Below are 22,129 nucleotides of genomic sequence, written 5' to 3' on the forward strand. Positions count from 1 at the left end.
TTATTTCTGACAGATTATATTCAGAGTAATATTAGTTTTAACATTTGGGTGCTTAATAATATTTAGATTTTTTTCTATTCGCGTAAATTTAGAATTTCATTATTTTACATGAGAGATCATATTAAGTTGGTGTATATACTCCAAAACACAGTAGACAAAGGCATTGTATATTTTTTCTGACAGACTATATTTAAAGCAATTTTGCTTTTAACATTGGGGTGCCTAGATAATATTTAGCTTTTTTTCAATTTCTGTAAAGTTAGAATTTCGGTATTTTAGATGAGAGAGCATATAGAGTTGGTGTATATACTATAAAACAGAGTAGAAAAAAGCATTGTATATTTTTTCTGACAGATTATATTCAGAGAAATTTTGCTTTTAACATTGGGGTGCCTAGAAAATATTTAGATTGTTTTCAATTCGCGTAAAATTAGAATTTCCATATTTTATGTGAGAGAGCATATTGAGATGGTGTATATACTTCAAAAAAGAGTAGAAAAAGGCATTGCATATTTTTTCTGACACACTATATTCAGAGAAATTTTGCTTTTAACATTGGGGTGCCAAGATAATATTTAGATGTTTTTCGATTCGCGTATAATTTGAATTTCGGTATTTTAAATGAGAGAGCGTACTGAGTTGGTGTATATACTCTGAAACACAGTAGAAATCAGCATTGTATATTTTTTTCTGACAGAATATATACAGAGCAATTTTGCTTTTAACATTGGGGGCCTAGATAATATTAAGGTATTTTTAGATTCATTTAAAATTAGAATTTCGGTATTTTACATGGCAGAGCATATTGAGGTGTTGTATATACTCGAAAACAGAGTAGAAAAAAGGATTGTATATTTTTTCTGACAGACTATATACAGAGAAATTTTGCTTTAAACATTGGGGTGCCTAGAAAAAATTTAGATTTTTTTCGATTCACGTAAAATTAATATTTCTTTATTTTACATGGGAGAGCATATTTACTTGGTTTATATACTCAAAAACAGAGTAGAAAATGGCATTGTTTATTTTTTATGACTCATTATATTCAGACCAATTTTCCTATTAACATTGGGGTGCCTAGATAATATTTAGATTTTTTTCGAATCGCGTAAAATTAGAATTTTGTTGTTTTACATGGGAGAGCATATTCAGTTGGTGTATATACTCCAAAATAGAGTAGAAAAGAGCATTGTATATTTTCTCTGACACAGTATAATAGAAATTGTGCTTTTAATATTCGGGTGCGTACATAATATTTAGATTTTTCTATTCGAATAAATTTAGAATTTCTGTATTTTACATGAGAGAGCATATTGAGTTGGTGTATATACACCAAAACAAAGTAGAAAAGGGCATTGTATATTTTTTTCTGACAGATTATATTCAGACCAATTTTGCTTTTCACATTGGTGTGCCTTGATAATATTTAGATTTTTTTTGGATTCACGTAAAATTAGAATTTCTGTATTTTACATGAGAGAGCATATTGAGTTGGTGTATATACTCCAAAAAAGTAGAAAAAGGTATTGTGTATTTCTTCTGACAGATTATATTCAGAGCAATTTTTGTTTTAACATTGGGGTGCCTAGATAATATTTAGATTGTTTTCGATTTGTGTAAACATAGAATTTCTGTATTTTACATGAGAGAGCATATTGAGTTGGTGTATTTACTCCAAAACAGTGTAGAAAACGGCATTGTATATTTTTTCTGACAGATTATATTCAGAGCAATTTTGCTTTTAACATTGGGGTGCCTAGATAATATTTAGATTATTTTCGATTTGCGTAAAATTAGAATATCTGTATTTTACATGAGAGAGCATATTGAGTTGGTGTATATACTCCAAAACAGACGAGAAAAAAGCATTGAATATTTTTTCTGACAGATTATATTCAGAGTAATTTTTCTTTTAACATTGGAGTGCCTCGATTATATTTACATTTTTTTTAATTCGCGTAATTTTAGAATTTCGGTATTTTACATTAGAGAGCATTTTGTGTTGGTGTATATACTCCACAAAAGGGTAGAAAATGGCGTTGTATATTTTCTCTGACAAATTATATTCAGAGCAATTTTGCTTTTAAAATTGGGGTGCATAGATAATATATAGATTTTTTTCGATTCGCGTAATTGAATTTCGGTATTTTACATGAGAGAGCATATTGAGTTGGTGTATATTCTCCAAAACCGAGTTGAAAAGGGCATTGTATATTACTTCTGAAAGATTATATTCAAAGAAATATTGATTTTAACATTGGGGTGCCTAGATATTATTTAGATTTTATTCGATTCACGTTAAATTGGAATTTCTTTATTTTACATGAGGGAGCATATTGAGTTGGTGTATATACTCCAAAACAGAGTAGAATAGGGCATTGTATATTTTTCCTAACAGATGATATTTAGAGCAATTTTGCTTTTAACATTGGGGTGCCTAGATAATATTTATATTTATTTCGATTCGTGTAAAATTAGAATTTTGGTATTTTACATGAGAGAGCATATTGCATTGGTGTATATACTGCAAAACAGAGTATAAAAAGGAATTATATATGTTCTCTGATAGATTATATTCAAAGAAATTTTGCTTTAAGCATTAAGGTGCCTAGATAATATTTAAATTTATTTCGATTCACGTAAAATTTGAATTTCGGTATTTTACATGAGAGAGCATATTGAGTTTGTGTATATACCCCAAAAACGAGTAGAAAAGGGCATCGTATATTATTTCTGAAAGATTATATTCAGAGCAATTTTGCTTTTTACATTGGGATGTCTAGATAATATTTAGATTTTTTTCGATTCGCATATAATTATAATTTCAGTATTTTACATTAGTGAGCCTACTGAGTTGGTGTATATAAAACCGAGTAGAAAAGGGCATTGTATATTTTTTATGACAGATTATATTCAGAGCCACTTTGTTCTTAACATTGGGGTTCATAGATAATATTTTAGATTTTTTCGATTCGCGTAAATTTAGAATTTCGGTATTTTACATGAGAGACCATATTGAGTTGGTGTATATACTCCGAAACAATGTAGACAAGGGCATTGTATATTTTTTTAGACAGACAATATTCAGAGCAATTTTGCTATTAACATTACAGTGCCTAGATAATATTTAGATTATTTTCGATTCATGTAAAATTAGAATTTCGGTATTTTACGTGAGAGAGCATATTGAGTTGGTGTATATCCTCCAAAACAGAGTAGAAAAGGGCATTGTGTTTTTTTTTTGATACATAATATTCAGAGAAATTTTGCTTTTAACAGTGGGTGCCTAGGTAATATTTAGATTTTTTTTGATTTGCGTAATTTTAGAATTTCGGTATTTTAAATGAGAGAGCATATTGAGTTGGTGTATATACTTTAAAACAGAGTAGACAAGGGCGTTGTATATTTTCTCAGACAGATTATATTCAGAGCAATTTTGCTGTTAACATTGGGGTGCCTAGATAATATTTAGATTTCTTTCGATTCACGTATAATTAGAATTTCGGTATTTTACATGAGAGAGCATATTGAGTTGGTGTATATTCAGAGCAATTTTGCTTTCAACATTGTGGTAGCCAGATTATATTTAGATTTTTTTCGATTTACGAAAATTTAGAATTTCGGTATTTTACATGAGAAAGGATATTTAGTTGGTGTATATACTCCAAAACAAAGTAGAAAAGTGCATTGTATATTTTTTTTCACAGATTATATTCAGGGCAATGTTGCTTTTAACATTGAGGTGCCAACATAATATTTAAATTTTTTTGATTCACGTAAAATTAGAATTTCGATATTTTACATGAGAAAGCATATTGAGTTGGTATATATACCCCAACATAGAGTAGAAAAAATCATTTTATATTATGTCAGACAGATTATATTCAGAGCAATTTTGCATTTAACATTGGGGTGCCTAGATAATATTTAGATTGTTTTTGATTCACATTAATTTAGAATTTCGGTATTTTACATGAGAGAGCATATTGAGTTGGTGTATATACTCTAAAACAGAGTAGAAAAGGGGATTGTATATTATTTCTGACAGATTATATTCAGAGCAATATTGGTTTTAATTTTGGAGTGCCTAGAATATATTTAGGTTTTTTTCTATTCTCGTAAATTTAGAATTTCATTATTTTACAAGAGAGAGCATATTGAGTTGGTGTATATACTCCAAAAAAGAGTAGAAAAGGGCATTGTGTTTTTTTCTGACACATTATATTCAGAGAAATTTTGCTTTTAACATTGAAGTGCCTAGATAATATTTAGATCATTTTCGGTTTATGTAAAATTAGAATTTCAATATTTTACATGGGAGAGCATATTGAGTTTTTGTATATACTCCAGAACAATGTAGAAAAGAGCATTGTATATTATTTCTGACAGGTGATATTCAGCGCAATTTTGCTTTTAACATTGGAATGCCTAGATAATATTTAGATTTTTTTTGATTCTTGTAAATTTACAATTTTTGTATTTTACATGAGAGAACATATTGAGTTGGTGTATATACTCCAAAACAGAGTAGAAAAGGGCATTGTGTTTTCTTTCTGACACATCATATTCAGAGAAATTTTGCTTTTAACAATGGAGGGCCTAGATAATATTTAGGTATTTTTTCGATTCGCATAAGTTTAGAATTTCGGTATTTTAAATGAGAGAGCATATTGAGTTGGTGTATATACTTTAAAACAGAGTAGACAAGGGCATTGTATATTTGTTCTGACAGATTATATTCAGAGCAATTTTGCTTTCAACATGGGGGTGCCTAGATTATATTTAGATTTTTTTCGATTTGCGTAAAGTTAGAATTTCGGTATTTTACATTAGAGAGCATATTGAGTTGGTTTATACACTCCAAAGCAAAGTAGAATAGAAAATTGCATATTTTTTCTGACAGATTATATTCAGAGAAATATTTCTTTTAACATTGGGGTGCATAAATAATATTTAGTTTTTTTTCAATTCACGTAATTTTAGAATTTCGGTATTTTACATGAGAGAGCATATTGAGTTGGTTTATATACTCCAAAATATAGTAGAAATTGGCATTTTATATTTTGTCTGACACATTACATTCGAGCAATTTTGTTTTTAACATTGGGGTGCCTAGGTAATATTTAGATTATTTTTGATTCAGTTAAAATTGGAATTTCTGTATTTTACGTGAGAGAGCATATTGAGTTGGTGTATATATTCCAAAACAGAGTAGAAAATGACATTGTATATTTGTTCTGACAGATTATATTCAGAGCAATTTTGCTTTCAACATTGGGGTGCCTAGATAATATTTAGATTCTTTTCGATTCGCATAAACTTAGAATTTTGATATATCAAATGAGGGAGCATATTGAGTTTGCGTATATACCATAAAACAGAGTGGAAAAGTCCATTGTATATTTTTAATGACAGACTATATTAAGAGCAATATTGATTTTAACATAGGGGTGCCTAGATAATATTTAGATTTTTTTTATTTGTGTAAAATTATAATTTTGATATTTTACATGACAGAATATATTGAGTTGGTGTATATACTCCAAAATAAAGTAGATAATGTCATTGTACATTTTTTTGACAGACTATATTCAGAGCAATTTTGTTCTTATCATTGGGGTGCCTAGATAATATTCAGATTCTTTTTGATTTTCGTAAAATATGAATTTTTGTATTTTACATGAGATAGCATATTGAGTTGGTGTATATACTCCAATACAGAGTATAAAAGAGCATTGTATATCTTTTCTGACAGATTATATTCAGAGCAATTTTGCTTTAACATTGGGGTGCCTAGATACAATTTAGATTTTTTTCAATGCACGTAAATTTAGAATTTCAAAATTTTCCATGAGAGGTGATATTGAGTTGGTGTATATACTCCAAAACAGAGTAGAAAAGGGCATTGTATATTTTTTCTGACCGATTATATTCAGAGAAATTTTGCTTTTAACATTGGGGTTCCTAGATAATATTTAGATTTTTTTCAATTCGCGTCAAATTAGAATTTCGGTATTTTACATGAGAGAGCATATTGAGTGGGTGTATATAATCCAAAACAGAGTAGAATAGGGCATTTTATATTATTTCTTACAGACTATATTCAGAGAAATTTTGCTCATAACATTCGGGCGCCTAGAGAATATGTAGATTTTTTTTGATTTGCGTAAGATTAGAATTTCGATATTTTACAAGACAGAGAATATTGACTTGGTGTATATACTCCAAAACAGAGCAGAAAAAAAGCATTGTATATTTTTTCTGACAGATTATATTCAGAGCCATTTTGCTTTTAACATTGGGGTTCCTAGATAATATTTAGATTATTTTTGATTCGCGTAAAATTAGAGTATCTGTATTTTACATTAGAGAGCATTTTTTGTTGGTGTATATACTCCACAACAGGGTAGAAAACGGCATTCTATATTTTCTCTGACAAATTATATTCAGAGCAATTTTGCTTTTAACCTTGGGGTGCCTAGATAATATTTAGATTATTTTCGATTCACGTAAAATTTGAATTTCGGTATTTTTCATGAGAGAGCATATTGAGTTGGTTTATACACTCCAAAGCAGTGTAGAAAAAGTCATTGTATATTTTCCCTGACAGATTATATTCAGAGCAATGTTGCTGTTAACATGGGGTACCTAGATAATATTTAGATTTTATTCGATTAGTGTAAATTTAGAATTTATGTATTTTACTTGAGAGAGCATATTGAGTTGGTGTATATACTCTACAACAGAGTAGACAAGTGCATTTTATATTATTTCTGACAGATTATATTCAGAAAAATTACCTCTTAACATTCGGGTGCCTAGATAATATGTAGATTTTTTTCAATTCGCGTATAATTAGAATTTCGGTATTTTACATGAGAGAGCATATTGAGTTGGTGTATATACTCCAAAACAAAGTAGAATAGGGCATTGTATATTTTTTCTGACTGATTATATTCAGAGCTGTTTTGCTTTAAACATTGGTGTGCCTAGATAATATTTAGATTTTTTTCAATTCTCGTAAATTTAGAATTTCGGTATTTTAAATGAGAGAGTAAATTGAGTTAATTTATATACTCCAAAACACAGTAGAAAAAAGCATTGTATATTTTTTCTGACAGATTATATTCAGAGCAATTTTTCTTTTTACAATGGGGTGCCTAGATAATATTTAGATTGTTTTCGATTCACGTAAAATTTGAATTTCGGTATTTTACATGAGAGAGCATACTGAATTGGTGTATATACTCCAAAACCAAGTAGAAAAGGGCATTGTATATTATTTCTGAAAGATTATATTCAGAGCAATATTGCTTTTAACATTGAGGTGCCTAAATGATATTTAGATTTTTTTCGATTCATGTTAAATTGGAATTTCTTTATTTTACGTGAGAGAGCATATTGAGTTGGTGTATATACTCCAAAACAGAGTAGATTAGGGCATTGTATATTTTTTCTATCAGATGATATTAAGAGCAATTTTGCTTTTAACATTGGGTGCCTAGATAATATTTAGATTGTTTTCGATTCGCATAAAATTAGAATTTCTGTATTTTACATGATAGAGCATATTGCGTTGGTTTATTTACTCCAAAACAGTATGGAAAAGGGCATTGTATATTATTTCTGACAGATTATATTCAGAGAAATTTTGCTTTTAACATTGCGGTGCCTAGATAATATTTAGATTATTTTCAATTCTCGTAAAATTTTAATTTCGGTATTTTACATGAGAGAGCATATTGAGTTGGTGTATATACTACAAAACCGAGTAGAAAAAAGCATTGTATATTTTTTATGACAGATTATATTCAGAGAAACTTTGCTTTTAACATTGGGGTGCCTAGAAAATATTTAGATTTTTTCAATTCGTGTAAAATTAGAATTTTTGTATTTTACATGAGAGAGCATATTGAGTTGGTGTATACTTCAAAACAGAGTAGAAAAGGGCATTGCATATTTTTTCTGACACATTATATTCAGAGCAATTTTGCTTTTAACATTGGGGTGCCAAGATAATATTTAGATGTTTTTTGATTCGCATATAATTTGAATTTCGGTATTTGAAATGAGAGAGCATATTGAGTTGGTGTATATACTCCAAAACACAGTAGAAATCAACATTGTATATTTTTTTCTGACTGAATATAGACAGAGCAATTTTGCTTTTAACATTGGGGGCCTAGATTATATTTAGATATTTTTAGATTCATTTAAAATTAGAATATCGGTATTTTACATGGGAGAGCATATTGAGATGTTGTATATACTCCAAAACAGAGTAGAAAAGGGGATTGTATATTTTTTCTGACAGATTATATTCAGAGAAATTTTGCTTTTAACATTGGGGTGCCTAGATAAAATTTAGATTTTTTTCAATTCGCTTAAAATTTGAATTTTTTTATTTTACATGGGAGAGCATATTTACTTGGTTTATATACTCAAAAACAGAGTAGAAAATGGCATTGTTTATTTTTTCTGACACATTATATTCAGAGAAATTTTCCTATTAACATTGGGGTGCCTAGATAATATTTAGATTCTTTTCGAATCACGTAAAATTAGAATTTTGTTGTTTTACATGGGAGAGCATATTTAGTTGGTGTATATACTCCAAAATAGAGTAGAAAAGAGCATTGTATATTTTCTCTGACAGAGTATAATAAGAGAAATTGTGCTTTTAATATTCGGGTGCATACATAATATTTAGATTTTTTTCTATTCGAATAAAATTAGTTTCTGTATTTTACATGAGAGAGCATATTGAGTTGGTTTATATACCTCAAATCAAAGTAGAAAAGGGCATTGTATATTTTTTCTGACAGATTATATTCAGACCAATTTTGCTTTTTACATTGGGGTGCCTTAATAATATTTAGATTTTTTTTCGATTCGCGTAAAATTAGAATTTCTGTATTTTACATGAGAGAGCATATTGAGTTGGTGTATATACTTCAAAATAGGGAGGAAAAGGGGATTGTATATTATTTCTGACAGATTATATTCAGAGCAATATTGGTTTTAACATTGGGGTGCCTAGATAACATTTAGATTTTTTTCTATTCGCGTAAATTTAGAATTTCATTATTTTACAAGAGAGAGCATATTGAGTTGGTGTATATACTCCAAAAAAGAGTAGAAAAGGGCATTGAGTTTTTTATCTGACACATTATATTCAGAGAAATTTTGCTTTTAACCTTGAAGTGCCTAGATAATATTTAGATTATTTTTGTTTATGTAAAATTAGTATTTCAATATTTTACATGGGAGAGCATATTGAGTTTTGTATATACTCCAAAACAATGTAGAAAAGAGCATTGTAAATTTTTTTTGACAGGTGATATTCAGTGCAATTTTGCTTTTAACATTGGAATGCCTAGATAATATTTAGATTTATTTTGATTCGTGTAAATTTACAATTTTGGTATTTTACATGAGAGAACATATTGAGTTTGTGTATACACTCCAAAACAGAGTAGACAAGGGCATTGTATATTTGTTCTGACAGATTATATTCAGAGCAATTTTGCTGTTTACATTGGGGTGCCTGATTATATTTAGATTATTTTCGATTCACGTAAAATTAGAATTTCGGTATTTTCTATGAGAGAGCATATTGAGTTAGTGAATATACTCCAAAACAGAGTAGAAAAGGCCATTGTATTTTTTTCTGACAGGATATATTCAGCGCAATTTTGCTTTTAACATTGGAATGCCTAGATAATATTTAGATTATTTTCGATTCATGTAAAATTAGAATTTCGGTATTTTACATGAGAGTGCGTATTGAGTTGGTGTATATACTCCAAAATAAAGTAGATAAGGGCATTGTACATTATTTCATACAGAAAATATTCAGAGCAATTTTGCTTTTATCATTGGGGTGCCTATATAATATTTAGATTCTTTTTGATTTGTGTAAAATTAGAATTTTTGTATTTTACATGAGAGAGCATATTGAGTTGGTGTACATACTCCAAAACAGAGTAGAAAAGAGCATTGTATATTTTTTCTGACAGATTATATTCAGCGCAATTTTGCTTTTAACATTGGAATGCCTAGATAATATTTAGATTTTTTTTGATTCGTGTAAATTTACAATTTTTGTATTTTACATGAGAGAACATATTGAGTTTGTGTATACACTCCAAAACAGAGTATAAAAGGGCATTGTGATTTTTTTCTGACACATTATATTCAGAGAAATTTTGCTTTTAACAATGGAGGGCCTAGATAATATTTAGATAATTTTTCGATTCACATAAATTTAGATTTTCGGTATTTTAAATGAGAGAGCATATTGAGTTGGTGTATATACTTTAAAACAGAGTAGACAAGGGCATTGTGTATTTGTTCTGACAGATTATATTCAGAGCAATTTTGCTGTTTACATTGGGGTGCCTGATAATATTTAGATTATTTTCGATTCGAGTAAAATTAGAATTTTGGTATTTTACATGAGAGAGCATATTGAGTTGGTGTATATACTCCAAAACAGATTAGAAAAGGCCATTGTATATTTTTTCTGATTGATTATATTTAGAGAAATTTTGCTTTTAAGTTTGGGGTGCCTATATAATATTTAGATTCTTTTTGATTTGTGTAAAATTAGAATTTTTGTATTTTGCATGAGAGAGCATATTGAGTTGGTGTACATACTCCAAAACTGAGTAAAAAAGAGCATTGTATATTTATTCTGACAGATTATATTCAGAGCAATTTTGCTTTTAACACTGGCGTGCCTAGATAATATTTAGATTATTTTCGATTTGTGTAAAATTAGAATTTCGGTATTTTACATGAGAGAGCATATTGAGTTGGTGTATATAATCCAAAACAGAGTATAAAGGAGCATTGTATATTTTGTCTGACTGATTATATTTAAAGAAATTTTGCTGTTAGCATTGGAGTGCCTAGATAATATTTAGACTTTGTTCAATTTGTGAAAATTTAGAATTTTGGTATTATACATGAGAGAGCATATTGAAATGGTGTATATACTCCAAAACAAAGTATAGAAAACATTGTATATTTTTTCTGACAGATTATATTCAGAGCAATTTTGCTTTTAACATGGTGGTGCCTAGATAATATTTAGATTTTTTTTGATTCGCATAAATTTTGAATTTTGGTATTTTACATTAGAGAGCATATTGAGTTGGGGTATATACTCCAAAGCAAAGTAGAATAGAAAATTGCATATTTTTTCTGACAGATTATATTCAGAGAAATATTTCTTTTAACATTGGGGTGCATAGATAATATTTAGATTTTCTTCGATTCACGTAATTTTAGAATTTCGGTATTTTACATGAGAGAGCATATTGAGTTGGTTTATATACTCCAAAAGATAGTATAAATGGGCATTTATATTTTGTCTGACACATTATATTCGAGCAATTTTTCTTTTAACATTGGGGTGCCTAGGTAATATTTAGATTATTTTCGATTCACTTAAAATGGGAATTTCGGTATTTTACATGAGAGAGCATATTGAGTTGGTGTTTATATTCCAAAACAGAGTAGAAAATGGCATTGTATATTTTTTCTGACACATTACATTCAGAGGAATTTTGCTGTTAACACTGTGGTGCCTCGATAATATTTAGATTCTTTTCGATTAGCGTAAACTTAGAATTTCGGTATTTCAAATGAGAGTGCATATTGAATTGGTGCATATACCCTAAAACAGAGTGGAAAAGTCCATTGTATATTTTTTCTGACAGACTATATTAAGAGCAATATTGATTTTAACATAGGCATGCCTAGATAATATTTAGATTTTTTTTGATTTGTGTTAAATTAGAATTTCGGTATTTTACGTGACAGAGCATATTGAGTTGGTGTATATACTCCAAAATAAAGTAGATAAGGTCATTGTACATTTTTTCTGACAGACTATATTCAGAGCAATTTTGTTCTTATCATTGGGGTGCCTAGATAATATTTAGATTCTTTTTGATTTTCGTAAAATAATAATTTTTTTTTATTTAGCATGAGATAGCATATTGAGTTGGTGTATATAATCCAATACAGAGTATAAAAGAGCATTGTATATTTTTTCTTACAGATTATATTCAGAGCAATTTTGCTTTTATCATTGGGTGCCTAGATACTATTTAGATTTTTTTCGATTCACGTAAATTTAGAATTTCGAAATTTTACATGAGAGACGATATTGAGTTGGTGTATATACTCCAAAACAGAGTAGAAAAGGGCATTGTATATTTTTTTTGACAGATTGTATTCAGAGCAATTTTGCTTTTAACATTGGGGTTCCTAGATAATATTTAGATTTTTTTCGATTCGCGTAATATTTGAATTTCAGTATTTTACATGAGAGAGCATATTGAGTTGGGGTATATACTCCCAAACAGAGTAGAAAAGAACATTGTATATTATTTCTGACAGATTATATTCAGAGCAATTTTGTTTATAACATTGGGGTGCCTAAATAATGTTTAGATTTTTTTCTATTCGCGTAAATTTAGAATTTCAATATTTTACATGAGAGAGCATATTGAGTTGGTGTATATCCTTTAAAACATAGTAGAATAGGTCACTGTATATTATTTCTGTCAGATTATATTAAGAGAAATTTTTCTTTTAACATTGGGGTGCCTAGATAACATTTAGATTTTTTCGATTCACGTAAAATTAGATTTTTGGTATTTTACATGAGAGAGCATATTGAGTTGGTGTATATACTCCAAAACAGAGTAGAAAAGGGCATTGGATATTTTTTCTGACAGATTATATTCAGAGCAATTTTGCTTTTAACATTGGGGTGCCTACATAGTATTTACATTTTTTTCGATTCACGGAAAATTAGAATTTCCATATTTTACATGAGAGAGCATATTGAGTTGGCGTATATACTCCAAAACAGAGTAGAAAAGGGCATTGCATATTTTTTTCTGACAGAATATATTCAGAGCCATTTTGCTTTTAAGATTGGGGTGCCTAGATAATATTTAGATTATTTTCGATTCGTGTAAAATTAGAATATCTGTATTTTACATGAGAGAGCTTATTGAGTTGGTGTATATACACCAAACCAGAGTAGAAAAGGGCATTGTATATTTTTTCTGACAGATTATATTCAGAGCAATTTTGCTTTAATTATTGGGGTGCCTAGATAATATTTACATTTTTTTCTATTCACGGAAAATTAGAATTTTCGTATTTTACATGAGAGAGCATATTGAGTTGGTGTATATACTCCAAAACAAAATAGAATAGGGCATTATATATTTTTTCTGACAGATTATATTCAGAGCAATTTTGTTTTAACATTGGGATGCCTCGATAATATTTACATTTTTTTCGATAATTGTAAAATTTGAATTTCTGTATTTTATATGAGAGAGCAAATTGAGTTGGTTTATATACTCCAAAAAAGAGTAGAAAAAAGCATTGTATATTTTTTCTGTCAGATTATATTGAGAACAATTTTGCTTTCAACAATAGTGTGCCTAGATAATATTTAGATATTTTTGTATTCGCGTAAAATTAGAATTTCGGTATTTTACATTAGAGAGCATATTGAGTTGGTGTATATACTCCAAAACAGAGTAGAAAAGGGAATTGTATATTTTTACGGAAATATTATATTCAAAACAATTTTCCTTTTAACATTGGGGTGCCTTGATAATATTTAGATATTTTTCGATTCACGTAAAATTTGAATTCGGTATTTTACATGAGAGAGCATATTGAGTTGGTTTATATACTACAAACCCGAGTAGAAACGGGCATTGTATATTATTTCTGAAAGATTATATTCAGAGAAATTTTGCTTTTAACATTGGGGTGCCTAGATACTATTTAGATATTTTTAATTCACATTAAATGGGAATTTCTTTACTTAACATGAGAGAGCATATTGAGTTGGTGTATATACTCCAAAACAGAGTATAATAGGGCATTGTATATTTTTTAACAGATTATATTAAGAGAAGTTTTGCTTTTAATATCGGTGTGCCTAGATGATATTTAGATTTTTTTCAATACTCATAAAATTAGAATTTTGGTATTTTACATGAGAGAGCATATAGAGTTGGTGTATATAGTCCAAAACAGAGTAGAATAGGGCATTTAATATTTTTTCTGACAGATTATATTCAGATCAATTTTGCTTTTAACATTGGGGTGCCTAGATAATACTTAAATTATTTTCGATTAGCGTAAATTTAGAATGTTGGTATTTTACATGAGAGAGCATATTGAGTTTGTGTATATACTACAAAACAAAGTTGAATAGGGCATTGTGTATTATTTCTGACAGTTTATATTCATAGTAATTTTGCTTTTAACATTGGGGTGCCAAAATAATATTTAGATTTTTTTCTATTCATGTAAATTTAGAATTTCGGTATTTTACATGAGAGAGCATATTGAGTTGGTGTATATACTGGAAAACAGAGTAATAAGTGCATTTTATATTATTTCTGACAGATTATAGTCAGAAAAATTTTGCTCTTAACATTCGGGTGCCTAGATAATATGTAGATTTTTTTTGATTCGTGTAAAATTAGAATTTCGGTATTTTACATGAGAGAGAATATTGAGTTGGTGTATATACTCCAAAACAGAGCAGAAAAGAGCATTGTATATTTTGTCTGACAGATTATATTCAGAAAAATTTTGCTTTTAACATTGGGGTAACTAGATAATATTTAGATTTTTTTCAATTCACGTAAAATTAGAATTTCGGTATTTAACTTGATAGAGCATATTGAGATGGTGTATATACTGCAAAAAAGAGTAGAAAAGGGCATTGTATATTTTTTCTGACAGATTATATTCAGAGAATTTTTGCTTTTAACATTGGGTTTCCTAGATAATATTTAGATTTTGTTCGATTCACGTGATATTAGAATTTCAGTATTTTACATGTGAGAGCATATTGCGTTGGTGTATATACTTTAAAATAAAGTAGAATAGGGCATTGTATATTATTTCTCACGGATTATATTCAGAGCAATTTTGCTTTTAACAATTGGGTGCCTACATAATATTTAGATTTTTTTGGACACGTAAATTTAGAATTTCGGTATTTTACATGAGAGAGCATATTGAGTTGGTGTATATCTTTTGAAACAGAGTAGTAAAAAGCATTGTATATTTTCTCTGACAGATTATATTCAGAGCAATTTTGCTTTTAACATTGGGGTTCCTAGATAATATTTAGATTTTATTCAATTAGCGTAAATTTAGAATTTCGGTATTTTATATGAGAGAGCATATTGAGTTGGTTTATATACTCCATAACAGAGTAGAAAAACGCATTGTATATTTCTTCTAACAGATTATAGTCAGAGCAATTTTTCTTTTAACATTGGAGTGCCTAGATAATATTTACATTTTTTTTGATTCGTTTAAATTTAGAATTTCGGTATTTTACAGGAGAGAGCATATTGTGTTGGTGTATATACTCCAAAACAGAGTATAAAAGGGCATTGTATATTTTTTAAGACAGATTATATTCAGTGAAATTTTTATTTTTACATTGGGGTGCCTAGATAATATTTAGATTATTTTCGATTCATATAAAATTATAATTTTGGTATTTTATATGAGAGAGCATATTGAGATGGTGTATATACACTAAAACACAGTAGAAAACGGCATTGTATATTATTTCTGACAGATTATATTCAGAGAAATTTTGCTTTTAACATTGGGGTGCCTAGATAATATTTAGATTTTTTTCGATTCACGTAAAGTTAGAATTTTGGTATTTTACATGAGAGCATATTGAGTTGGTGTATATACTCCAAAACAGAGTAGAATAGGGCATTGTATATTATTTCTGACAGATTATATTCAGAGCAATTTTGCTTTTAACATTGGGGTGCCTTCATAATATTTAGATTTTTTCGATTCACGTAAAATTAGTATTTCTGTATTTTACATGACAGAGCATATTGAGTTGGTGTATATACTCCAAAACAGGGTGTATAAAAACATCGTGCATTTTTTAACAGATTATATTCAGAGCAATTTTGCTTTTAACATTTGGGTTTCTTGATAGTATTTAGATTTTTTTCGATTTGCGTGAAATTAGAATTTCAGTATTTTACATGAGAGAGCATATGGAATTGGTGTATATACTTCAAAACAGAGTGGAATAGGGCATTGTACATTATTTATGACAGATTATATTCAGAGCAATTTCACTTTTAACATTGGGGCACCTTCATAATATTTAGATTTTTTTCGATTCGCGTAAATTTAGAATTTCGGTATTTAACATGAGAGAGCATATTAAATTGGTGTATATACTCCAAAACAGAGTAGAAAAAACCATTGTAAATTTTTTCTGACAGACTATATTCAGAGCAATTTTGCTTTTAACATTGATGTGCGTAGATAATATTTAGATTTTTTTCGATTTGCGTAAATTTAGAATTTTCGTATTTTACATGAGAGAGCATATTGAGTTGGTGCATATACTTTAAAAAAGAGTAGAAATGGGCATTGTATATTTTTTTTGACAGGTTATATTCAGAGCAATTTTGCTTTTAAAACTGGGGTTCCTAGATAATATTTAGATATGTTTCGATTTGCATAAAATTAGAGTTTCGATATTTTAGAAGAGAGATCATACTGAGTTGGTGTGTATACTCCAAAACAGAGTAGAATAGGGCATTGTATATTTTTTCTGACAGATTATATTCAGAGCAATATTGCTTTTAACAATGGGGTGCCTACAAAATATTTAGATTTTTATCAATTCACTTATAATCTGAATTTTGGCATTTTACTAGAGAGATCATATTGAGTTGGTGTATATACTCCAAAACAGAGTAGAAAAGGGCATTGTATATTTTTTCTGACAGATTATATTAATAGCAATTTTGCTTTTAACATTGGGGTGCCTAGATAATATTTAGATTTTTTTTAATCAAGTAAAATTAGAATGTTGGTATTTTACATGAGAGAGCATATTGAGTTGGTGCATATACTTTAAAAAAGAGTATAAAAGGGTATCGTAGATTTTTTGACAGATTATATTCAGAGCAATTTTGCTTTTATCATTGGGGTTACTAGACAATATTTAGATTTCTTTCAATTGGCGTGATATCAGAATTTCAGTATTTTACATGAGAGAGCATATTGAGTTGGTGTATATACTCCAAAACAAAGTAGAATAGAACATTATATATTATTTCTGACAGATTATATTCAGAGCAATTTTGCTTTTAACATTTGGGTGCCTACATAATATTTAGATTATTTTTGATTCAAGTAAAATTAGAATTTCGGTATTTTACATGAGAGAGCATATTCAGTTGGTGTATATACCCCAAAACAGAGTAGAAAAGGGCATTGTATATTTTGTCTGGCAGATTATCTTCAGAGAAATTTTTATTTGAACATTGGGGTGCCTAGATAATATTTAGATTATTTTCGGTTTGTGCAAATTTAGAATTTCTGTATTTTACATGAGAGAGCATATTGAGTTGATGTATATAATCCAAAACAGAGTAGAAATGGGAATTGTATATTTTTTTGGAAATATTATATTCAAAACCATTTTGCTTTTAACATTGGGGTGCCTAGATAATATTTAGATATTTTTCAATTCACGTAAAATTTGAATTCGGTATTTTACATAAGAGAGCGTATTGAGTTGGTTTATATACTCCAAACGCGAGTAGAAAAGGGCATTGTATATTATTTCTGAAAGATTATATTCAGAGTAATTTTGCTTTTAACATTGGGGTGCCTAGATACTATTTAGATTTTTTTCAATTCACGTTAAATTGGAATTTCTTTATTTTACATGAGAGAGCATATTGAGTTGGTGTATATACCCCAAAACAGAGTAGAAAAGGGCATTGTATATTTTTTCTGGCAGATTATCTTCAGAGAAATTTTTATTTGAACATTGGGGTGCCTAGATAATATTTAGATTATTTTCGGTTTGTGCAAATTTAGAATTTCTGTATTTTACATGAGAGAGCATATTGAGTTGATGTATATAATCCAAAACAGAGTAGAAATGGGAATTGTATATTTTTTTGGAAATATTATATTCAAAACCATTTTGCTTTTAACATTGGGGTGCCTAGATAATATTTAGATATTTTTCAATTCACGTAAAATTTGAATTCGGTATTTTACATATAGAGCATATTGAGTTGGTTTATATACTCCAAACACGAGTAGAAAAGGGCATTGTATATTACTTCGGACAGATTATATTCAGAGCAATTTTTTTTAACATTGGGGTGCCTAGAAAATATTTAGATTTTTTTTTGATAATCGTAAAATTAGAATTTCGGTATTTTACATGAGAGAGCAAATTGAGTTGGTTTATATACTCCAAAACACAGTAGAAAAAAGCATTGTATATTTTTTCTGACAGATTATATTGAGAGCAATTTGGTTTAAACATTGGTGTGCCTAGATAATATTTAGATTTTTTTGGATTCGCGTAAAATTAGAATTTCGGAATTTTACGTGAGAGAGCAAATTGAGTTGGTTTATATAGTGCAACACACAGTACAAAAAAGCATTGTACATTTTATTTGACAGATAATATTGAGAGCAATTTTGCTTTTAACACTGGTGTGCCTAGATAATATTTAGATTTTTTGGATTCGCGTAAAATTAGAATTTCGGTATTTTACATGAGAGAGCATATTGAGTTGGTGTATATACTCCAAAACCGAGTAGAAAAGGGCATTGTATATTATTTCTGAAAGATTTTATTCAGAAAAATTTTGCTTTTAGTATTGGGGTGCCTAGATGATATTTAGATTTTTTTCGATTCACGTTAAATTGGAATTTCTTTATTTTACATGAGTGAGCATATTGAGTTAATGTATATACTCCACAACCGAGTAGAAAAAAGCATTGTATATTTTTTCTGAAAGATTATATTCAGAACAATTTTGCTTTTAACATTGGGGTGCCTAGATAATATTTATATTTTTTTCGATTCGCGTAAAATTAGAATTTCGGTATTTTACATGAGAGAGCATATTGAGTTGGTGTATATACTCCAAAAAAGAGTAGAAAAAAGCATTGTATATTTTTTCTGACGGATTATATTCAGGGCTATTTTGCTTTTAACATTGGTGTGCCTAGATAATATTTAGATTTTTTTCGATTTTTGTAAATTTAGACTTTCTGTATTTTACATAAGAGAGCATATTGAGTTGGTGTATATACTCGTAAACAAAGTAGAGAACAAAATTGAATATTTTTTCTGACAGACTATATTCAGAGCAATTTTGTTTTAAACATTGGGGTGCCTAGATAATATTTAGATTATTTTCGATTTGCATAAACTTAGAATATCTGTATTTTACATGAGAGAGCATATTGAGTTGGTGTATATACTCCAAAACAGAGTAGAAAAGGGCATTGTATATTTTTTCTGAAAGATTATATTCAAAACAATTTTGCTTTTAACATTGGTGTGCCTACATAATATTTAGATTGTTTTCGATACTCATATAATTAGGATATCGGTATTTTACTGAGAGAGCAAATTGAGTTGGTATATATACTCCAAAACACAGTAATAAAAAGCATTGTATATTTTTTCTGACAGATTATATTCAGAGCAATTTTTCTTTTAACATTGGGGTCCCTAGATAATATTTGGATTTTTTTCGATTCGTGTAGAATTAGAATTTCAGTATTTTAAATGAGAGAGCATATTGAGTTGGTGTATATACTACAAAACAGAGTATAAAAGGGAATTGTATATGTTCTCTGAAAGATTATATTCAGAGTGATTTTGCTTTTAACATTAAGGTGCCTAGATAATATTTAAATTTATTTCGATTCACGTAAAATTAATATTTCGATATTTTACATGAGAGAGCATATTGAGTTGGTGTGTATACTCCGAAAAAGAGTAGAAAAGGACATTGTATATTTTTTCTGAAAGTTTATATTGAGAGATATTTTGCTTTTAACATTGGGGTGTCTAGATAATATTTAGATTTTTTTCGATTCGCGTAAAATTACAATTTCGGTATTTTACGTGAGAGAGCATATTGAGTTGGTGTATATACTCCAAGACAGAGTAGAAAAGGGCATTGCATATTTTTTCTGAAAGTTTATATTGATAGCAATTTTGCTATTAACATGGGGATGCCTAGATAATATTTAGATTTTTTTCGATTCACGTAAAATTTGAATTGTTGTATTTTACATGAGAGAGCATATTGAGTTGGTGTATATACTCTAAAAACGAGTAGAAAAGGGCATCGTATATTATTTCTGAAAGATTATATTCAGAGCAATTTTGCTTTGAACATTGGGGTGCCGAGATAATATTCAAATTATATTCGATTTGCGTAACTTTAGAATTTCGGTATTTTACATGAGGGAGCATATTGAGTTGGTGTATAAACTCAAAAACAGGGTAGAATAGGGCATTGTATATTTTGTCTGACAGATTATATTCGTAACAATTTTTCTTTTAACATTGGGATGCCTAGGTTATATTTAGATTTCTTTCGATTCGCGTAAATTTATAATTTAGGTATTATAATTGAGAGAGCATATTGAGTTGGAGTATATACTCAAAAACAGAGTAGAAAAGTGCATTTTATATTATTTCTTACAGACTATGTTCAGAGAAATTTTGCTGATAACATTCGTGTGCCTAGATAATATGTAGATTTCTTTTGATTTGCGTAAAATTAGAATTTTGGTATTTTACGAGAGAGAATATTGAGTTGGTGTATATACTCCAAAACAGAGCAGAAAAGGGCATTGTATATTTTTTATGACAGATTATATTCAGTGCCATTTTTCTTTTAACATTGGGGTACCTAGATTATACTTAGACTTTTTTCGATTCGCGTAAATTTAGAATTTCCGAATTTTATATGAGACAGCATATTGAGTTGGTGTATATACTCTTAAACAGAGTAGAATAGGGCATCGTATATTTTTTCTGAAAGATTATATGCAGAAAAATTTTGCTTTTTACATTGGGGTGCCTAGATGATATTTGGAATTTTTTCGATTCACGTAAAATTTGAATTTCGGTATTTTACATGAGAGAGCATATTGAGTTGGTGTATATACTCCAAAACAAAGTAGAAAACGACATTGTATAATTTTTTTGACAGACTATATGCAGAGAAATTTTGCATTTAACATTGGGGTGCCCAGATAATATTTAGATTATTTTCGATTCACGTAAAATTAGAATTTCGGTATTTTACATGAGAGAGCATATTGCGTTGGTGTATATACTCCAAAACAGATTAAAAAAGGCATTGTATATTTTTTATGACAGATTATATTCAGAGCAATTTTGTTTTAACATTGGGGTGCCTTGATAATATTTAGATTATTTTCGATTTTCGTAAAATTAGAATTTCGGTATTTTACATGAGAGAGCAAATTGAGTTGGTTTATATACTCCAAAACACAGTAGAAAAAAGCATTGTATATTTTTTCTGACAGATTATATTCAGAGCAATTTTGCTTTTAACATTGGGTTGCCTAGATAATATTTAGATTGTTTTCGATTTGCATAAAATTAGAATATCTGTATTTTACATGAGAGAGCATATTGAGTTGGTGTATTTACTCCAAAACAGTGTAGAAAAGGGCATTGTATATTTTTTCTGACACATTATATTCAGAGCAATTTTGCTTTTAACATTGGGATGCCTAGATAATATTTAGATTATTTTCGATTCACGTAAATTTAGAATATCTGTATTTTACATGAGGGAGCAATTTTTGTTGGTGTATATACTCCACAACAGGGTAGAAAACAGCATTCTATATTTTCTCTGACAAATTATATTCAGAGCAATTTTGCTTCTAAAATTGGAATGCCTAGATAATATATAGATATTTTTTCGATTCGCGTAAAATTAGAATATCGGTATTTTACATGAAAGAGCATATTGAGTTGGTGTATATACTCCAAAACCGAGTAGAAATGGGCATTGTATATTACTTCTGAAAGATTATATTCAGAGCAATTTTGCTTTTAACATTGTGGTGCCTAGATAATATTTAGATTTTTTTCGATTCACGTTAATTTGGAATTTCTTTATTTTACATGAGAGAGCATATTGAGTTGGTTTATATACTGCAAAACAGAGTAGAATAGGGCATTGTATATTTTGTAAAA

The sequence above is a fragment of the Callithrix jacchus genome, chromosome 19 (assembly GCF_049354715.1).
Source record: "Callithrix jacchus isolate 240 chromosome 19, calJac240_pri, whole genome shotgun sequence".
Lineage (NCBI taxonomy): Eukaryota > Metazoa > Chordata > Mammalia > Primates > Cebidae > Callithrix > Callithrix jacchus.